Source organism: Natator depressus, chromosome 2 (genome assembly GCF_965152275.1).
Source record: "Natator depressus isolate rNatDep1 chromosome 2, rNatDep2.hap1, whole genome shotgun sequence".
Taxonomy (NCBI): domain Eukaryota; kingdom Metazoa; phylum Chordata; order Testudines; family Cheloniidae; genus Natator; species Natator depressus.
The window spans coordinates 17,182,949-17,189,990 of NC_134235.1; the positions used below are offsets into that span (position 1 = coordinate 17,182,949).

General features: G+C 42.4%; 1 pseudogene; it reads right to left on the bottom strand.

The window, feature by feature from the left end:
• Positions 1-1,353: 1,353 nt before the first annotated feature.
• LOC141981212 (ADP-ribosylation factor-like protein 4A) lies at positions 1,354-3,641 on the bottom strand (annotated as a pseudogene).
• Between the last annotated feature and the right edge of the window lie 3,401 nt (positions 3,642-7,042).

Consider the following 7,042-nt stretch of genomic DNA (forward strand, 5'->3'; position numbering starts at 1 on the left):
ATACTTGAAAATTGACATCAGAAAAAAAGAAGAGTTGAACTGAGGTTACAGGAGGTCCTAGTTTTCTGCAAGAATTGTTTCTGGTGAGTCTTTGTCCCATATTGCATCCCAAATTTAGGCGTGGAAGGTTGAGAGGCATGAGTGGAGATGGCTCTTCATTCGTAGCATCATAGAGGCATGTCTACACTGCATCTGGGGGCTATGTTGCAGCTCGGACGAGAGCTCAGGCTCTGAAACCTGGGGGGTGGGCATGAGACCCCAAGTTGCAACATCAGAGCGCCGTCTACACAGCTATTTTTAGAGCACTAGCATGGACCCCACAACACCGATCCGTGGGAGCTGGGAGGTTCACTCCCAGGTGCAGCACTGACATACCCAAACCATGTAAGGCTGGAGGGACCATCAGATCTAGTCTGACCTCCTGTATATCATAGGCCACCAACACCACCCAGGATCCCCACACTCAACCCAACAATGGACATTAGAACAAAGCATTACAGCCCTCAGGAAACTAAACTTTTATGTGCACAGGCAGAGAATAGGAGGGACTGTGGTGCACTAATGGCCAAGGCCCCTACAATGGCTGAGAACTGATTAAGTGACTTATACCCCAATGATCCTTGAGTATTTAGTTTTCCACAATGCATAGTCCTCTAAAACACTTTTATCCCCAATGAGCAATGGCATCTGAAATATGTTTTTCAGAACTTGTTCCAGCCCAAAGAGCCCCGTATTTAACAGGATTCACAAAGTACACTCACTGGCATGTTCCTGGATGAAATCACCCATTTGCTATGCAGAATATGATGATTGGACTAGTCAGAACTTTGCCTTCTCTGGTATCCTGGGTGATGGTGTTGAAGGTTTAATGTAGCACTTCTTGGCTCATGATGTTAGACATACTTATTAACAGAGGCATCTTGTAAACCTGTTAGCACTTCAGCGACCTTTAACGTTTCCTCCTTTCATAAAATGCCATATGTACAAAGGCCGTGGCACCATGCCATGTGGTTTTTCTGTTCAGGAGAATTCCAGTTGAAGGTCAAATGTTGGAGCCAGTCTGACAGCCAAGATGGCTGGCAGATAATCCATGGCTCAACAACAGAGAGAAATACTTCCTGTTGATTGGAGCCAAAGGGCCTGATCTAAAGAATCTTGAAATCAATGGAAAATTTCCCATTGACTGCAGTGGGCTTTGGATCAGGTCCTCCAATAGGTAATCAGGGAGGGAGGAAGTACAATCAAGGATGCAGGTCTAATGGAAGGTTAATGTAGGGAATGAAATTGAGTACATTTATTTAAAGTATGACTTGCCAATAAAAAAAAATCATGAAAGCTCCGAGTCAATTGTACTTAGAGTCCCTCTTCGAGTCCACCCCGTATGATGGCACAGGTAGGCTGCAGATAGCTTGGTGTGGAAGAGCTCAGCTCACTCCTTCCTAACATCATTTTAATTGCTGAGAAAGAAGGAATTCCTCATCTACTTGTTAGCAACTAGGAGGACAGGCACTGCTTGAACTTCTGGTACCCTAGTAACATTATGAAGTTCTGTTGGCTTCCTCCTTCCTTTTGTTGTCATCAGTCCACCACAAGCACAATGACATCTGTGCACATGGTGTACAACTTCCACAGGGGCCTTAGATTCTCTGGGCCATCTATGTCCCAGAAATGGAAAGTGACTGTTTAAGGTCCCTGAGTCACTTTGACTTTCTCTGTGTTAAACCCTGTCGTAGGGATGGTGCTGACCAACTCATGGAACTGCAGCCTGTAGAGTGCTGTTGTGTTATCAGCAAAGTTGAACCCCAGGATCATGATGTGAAAGCACTGGAAAGCAGGCAGGCTAGAAAGGATCAGCATCTGGTCCAAGAGTCTCTTCCCCACTGCCAGGGGGGAAAGTGACAGCAGGTTGCCATTGAAAGAGGCAGAGACGGGTACTCTTCAGTGCTCTGAGTTGGAGTCACAGCCACACCAGAGTCAGACGTCCAGTGGGCAGGCAATTGGCAAAGGCCAAGGCAGCCTGTGCCTCCTGGCACCTGTGTCCCCATGTTCAAACACTCCTGACCCCAGCACAGGAGAAATCGCAGCCCTGACTCCTCCACATCTCTGCCAATCACCAGTGCAACACTCCACATAGATACAGGCACATTTCAGAAATAATCTGAAGTAATATTGATAAATGAAGCTACTGTCTGTTTCCAACTCTTTCTTGGTGATTAATAAATGGGTTGTTAATTCTCTGCCAGAGCTATTACCATAAGGCCAAGTCACCTGTTTTCTTTGAATCTCAGTTCAAATTTGACTGAACTATCAACAGCAATGGGAAAGTAGTATGAGTAGTCCTGATCTGGACCTTCACTCATAACTTGAACCGAACCTTTTTTGAACTGCTAAAAAGTTCACTCAATAACAATGAGAAAAAAGTTTAATCTTAGCTAATAATTATTAATTATTATTCACAACTTTTACCTTCAAGGATCCACCCCAGACCAAAGCTGAAATGCCAGAATGCATAAGAAAGCCTAGTCTCCTGAGATTTCCAGACCAGATCTGCAAGCCCACAACCCTGATTCAAAGTCCACTGACATCAACGAGTCTCTTTCCATTGACCCCAAAGGTCTTTGGATCAAGGCCTTTGGTAAATATCCAGACTTCTGGGTGATTACCCAGAACTTTGGAGGTTGGACTATCAGTAACTTTCACTCACAGGTGACAGTAAAATGGCTTGGTAAAAGTGCATGAAATGTATGGCTGGTGAAGTTATGCAAAAAAGAATTTTGTGCGTACAAGAAAAAGATATCTACACTTTGATGCTCATAAATGAGAGATTAATGAAATTGACCAGAGAGCATTTCTTCATGCAGCTCTGGGCATGTTTTTTTCAGTCCTGGCCTATGGTTCAGCATAGAATGCCTATTGTTCAGCAGACCAACAACCACTAGAGAGCATGACGAAACCACTAAGCTGCTTTTTCATGCATGATCAAAATCAGAACTTGAACCTATGTTTCCTGAGGTGGAAGACTAGTGCACTACATATGTTTACTATTAAGCCGAACGTGTGCAGAGAAAATATGTATCTCTCATCTCTTTGTTCTTTTATCTGACAGCATACAAAGATCCACATTATACATATGTATATATGCAGTAGGAGAAGAGACTTCAATACAGGGTACATATAAATATTTATGCGCTGTTAGTAAACCTCTGAATATTACTGCTTTAGGATTATTTGTGTTGTGTAAAGCAAACTACAGTATAATGAAAAGAGGAGGGGGAATATAGACAGAGGAAGAGAGACACATTTAATACTGCATGCCTATGAATGGTGACAAGTTGAAGGAGTGGACCACAGGATCTGGTCCAAGAGGTGAATATAGCTGAACCACTTGGTAATAGTAGCATCTCAATTGTGCAATGGCCCCACTGGTTGTTTAGCAGGCTTCCTGCTTCTGATGTACTTAAAAATTTTTGCTGTTACTTTTTCAGTCTTTGGCTAGCTGTTCTTGAAATTCTTTTTTGGGCTTCCTAATTATAGTTTTACACTTCACTTGCCAGAGTTTATGCTCCTTTCTATTTTCCTCACTAGGATGTAACCTCCAGTTTTTGCTTCTCACCGCTTCTTTTAGTTTGTTGTTTAGCCATGGTGGCACTTTTTTGGTTCTCTTCCTATGTTTTTTAATTTGGGGTATACATTTAAATTGAGCCTCGGTTATGGTGTCTTTAAAAACCTCCAAGCAGCTTGCAGGGATTTCACTTTTGGCACTGTACTTTTAATTACTGTTTAACTGACTTCCTCATTTTTGTGTAGTTCCCCTTCCCAAAATTAAATGCTACAGCGGTGGGCTGAGGAGCACTCAAGGAAGATAAGGTCATTGTGGAGAAACTAAATTAATTCTTTGCATTGGTCTTAATGGCTGAGGATGTGAGGGAGTTTTCCAAACCTAAGCCATTCCTTTTAGGTGGCAAATCTGAGGAACTGTCCCAGATTGAGGTGTCATTAGAAGAGGTTTTGGAACAAATTGATAAACTAAACAGTAATAAGTCACCAGGACCAGATGGCATTCACCCAAGAGTTCTTAAGGAACTCAAATGTGAAATTGCAGAACTACTAACTGTGGTATGTAACCTATCATTTAAATCAGCTTCTGTACCAGAACGCTTTTGACAACGTCTCTCACTAAAAGCTCTTAAGCAAAGTAAGCTGTCATGAGATAAGAGGGAAGTTCCTGTCATGGATCAGTAACTGGTTAAAAGATAGGAAACAAAGGGTAGGAATAAATGGTCAGTTCTCAGATGGAGAGAGATAAATAGTGGTGTCCCCCAGGGGTCTGAACCAGGACAAGTGCTGTTCAACATATTCATAAATGATCTGGAAAAAGAGTAAACAGTGAAGTGGCAAAATTTGCAGATGATACAAAAACCAAAGCAGATTGTGAAGAGTTACAAAGGGATCTCACAAAACTGGGTGACTGGGCAACATGATAGATGAAATTCAGTGTTGATAAATGCAAAATAGTGCACACTGGAAAACATAATCCCCACTATACATATAAAATGATGGGTCTAAATTAGCTGTTACCAGTCAAGAAAGAGTTCTTGGAGTCATTGTGGATAGTTCTCTGAAAACATTCACTCAATGTGCAGCGGCAGTCAAAAAAGCTAACAGATTGTTGGGAATCATTAGGAAAGGGATAGATAATAGGACACAAAATATCATATTGCCTCTGTATCAATCCATGGTACACCCCTATCTTGAATACTGCATGCAGATGTGCTCGCCCCATCTCAAAAAGGATATACTGGAATTGGAAAAGGTACAGAAAAGGGCAACAAAATGATTAGGGGTATGGAACAGCTTCCATGTGAGGAAAGAATAATAAAATTGGGATTTTGAGCTTGGAAAAGAGACAACTAAGTGGGGATATGATAGAGGTCTATAAAATCATGACTGATGTGGAGAAAGTAAATAAGGAAGTGTTGTTTACTCCTTCTCATAATGCAAGAACTAGAGATCACCAAGCGAAATTAATAGGCGGCAGGTTTAAAACAAACAAGGAAGTTTTTCTTCACACAATGCACAGTCAACCTGTGGAACTCTTTGCCAGAGGATGTTGTGAAGGCCAAGACTATAACAGGGTTCAAACAAGAACTTGATATGTTCATGGAGGATAGGTCTATCAATAGCTATTAGCCAGGATGGGCAGGGATGCAAAACCATGGTCTAAAGTGTCCCTAGCCTCTGACTGCCAGAAGCTGGGAATGGCAAGAGCAGGGCCCACTTCAAAATCATTGCAAATCATTTATATGCTTATCTTGATCTTGTAATTGGTACCTAGATGGTGACTGTAGCCCCGGAATAGCTAACAGAGATATGGAGATAACCAGTTACTTTAACAATCATATCAGCAGGTAATGTTCATTCTTTGAGGACTTGTCCATCCCAAATATCTCATTTTTGTACAACACTAAAATAACTTAGTCTTAACAAAGGATTAACTGCCTCGGAAAATGGACAGACAAGTGAGTGAGGCAATGTTTATTGGACCAACTTCTGTTCGTGAAAGAAACAAGCTTTCTAGCTACAAAGCTATTTTTCAAGTCTCAGAAAGGTACTAAGCATGTCACAGCTAAATACTAGATCTTAGTACCTTACCTAGAGCTCCGTGTAGCTTGAAAACTTGTCTCTCTCACCAACAGCAGTTGGTCCAGTAAATGATATTACCTTACCCACTTTGTCTCTCTAATATCCTGAGACCGACACTGCTACAACAATACTGCATACAACAGTGGGAAAATGGAGGCTTTTGGTGTTGATCTCTGGGTAAATATGATGAGCAAAATCCACACAGAAAGGGTCTTCCTCCTGTGGAGGTGAACTCTGAACCAGCATTGTCAAACCTGAGGCGTATCAGCCCAGTGCACTAGAAGAGTTCACAGCCTGGCAGCAGGGGCTCAACAGGAGCCTTTAGAAACAGTTCTTGTGCGGGGCTGGTGGTACTTCTGATTGTCTGCAGGGGGCTTACTGTGTCTTCAGCCTCTTAGAGGACAGCCCATTCTCTTCTCGCAGAAACATCACAGCAAGGACAATCTCACCCCAACTTTAAATCTCAGCACCCGCATGTCATGGATAGCACAGAACAGTCAGAGTTTGACACCGAGTCCTGGGCAGCAGCCAAGCAGCACCATGGTATCTCTTGGGGAAGCCTTTCCCTCAGAAGTGGAGCTCCACAGATGTAGAACCCAGCAACGTCTGGACACCTAGCGGGGCTCTGTCTCTGTGGAGCAGCAGGGTCAGGAATTGTCAATCAGCATAGCTCCATTGCCTCCAGTAAGAGCTATGTTGATTTACACCAGCTGAGGATCTGGCCCTCTGTAATTTTAAGGTGACAAACTCTTTCTCAAGGATCTGAATCTTCATGACCATGCACCATGTGTAATCATTCACACCAGCTTGAACGTGGAGTAAAGCGCCATCATTTGGATCTGGTAGCAATTTACACCCACTTTGCACTGATGTGAATGACTGCACAAGGGCAGAGCAGAGCAACGGAGAATCAGGTTCTAATTTTTCATCAGTATTATTTGATGTGGCTGGAATGGAATGCCTGACAGCGAAGGAGATTCTAGCTTAGAACAGAAACATGAATAGCTGCAAAGTGGCCACCAGAACACTCAAAAAATCATCTAATTTTTAATTACATTAAACCAGGGGGAACAAAATAACTCAGATGTGAACAATACATGGACATGTTTTTGGCTTTGCTTTTCATTTTTGCTTCCATGGGAACACCACAGCCGTCACCCTTCTAATCCTCTAAAGTCAACAATATTGAGAGACACAATATGGAAGAATACAAATTAGAAAGGTTAATGGATGCTGGATGGTGAAGCACAGACACTGATGTTTTAAGGCTTGTTCCAAGTGCTCAAGACAGATTCACTCCCATTACAAGATTTTGCCAATCATTTAAAAAATGCCCAGAAGCAAAGATGCTTTTCTATGAGTACAGAAAAGAAGAGGAGCTAAAGAATATCATGCAAAG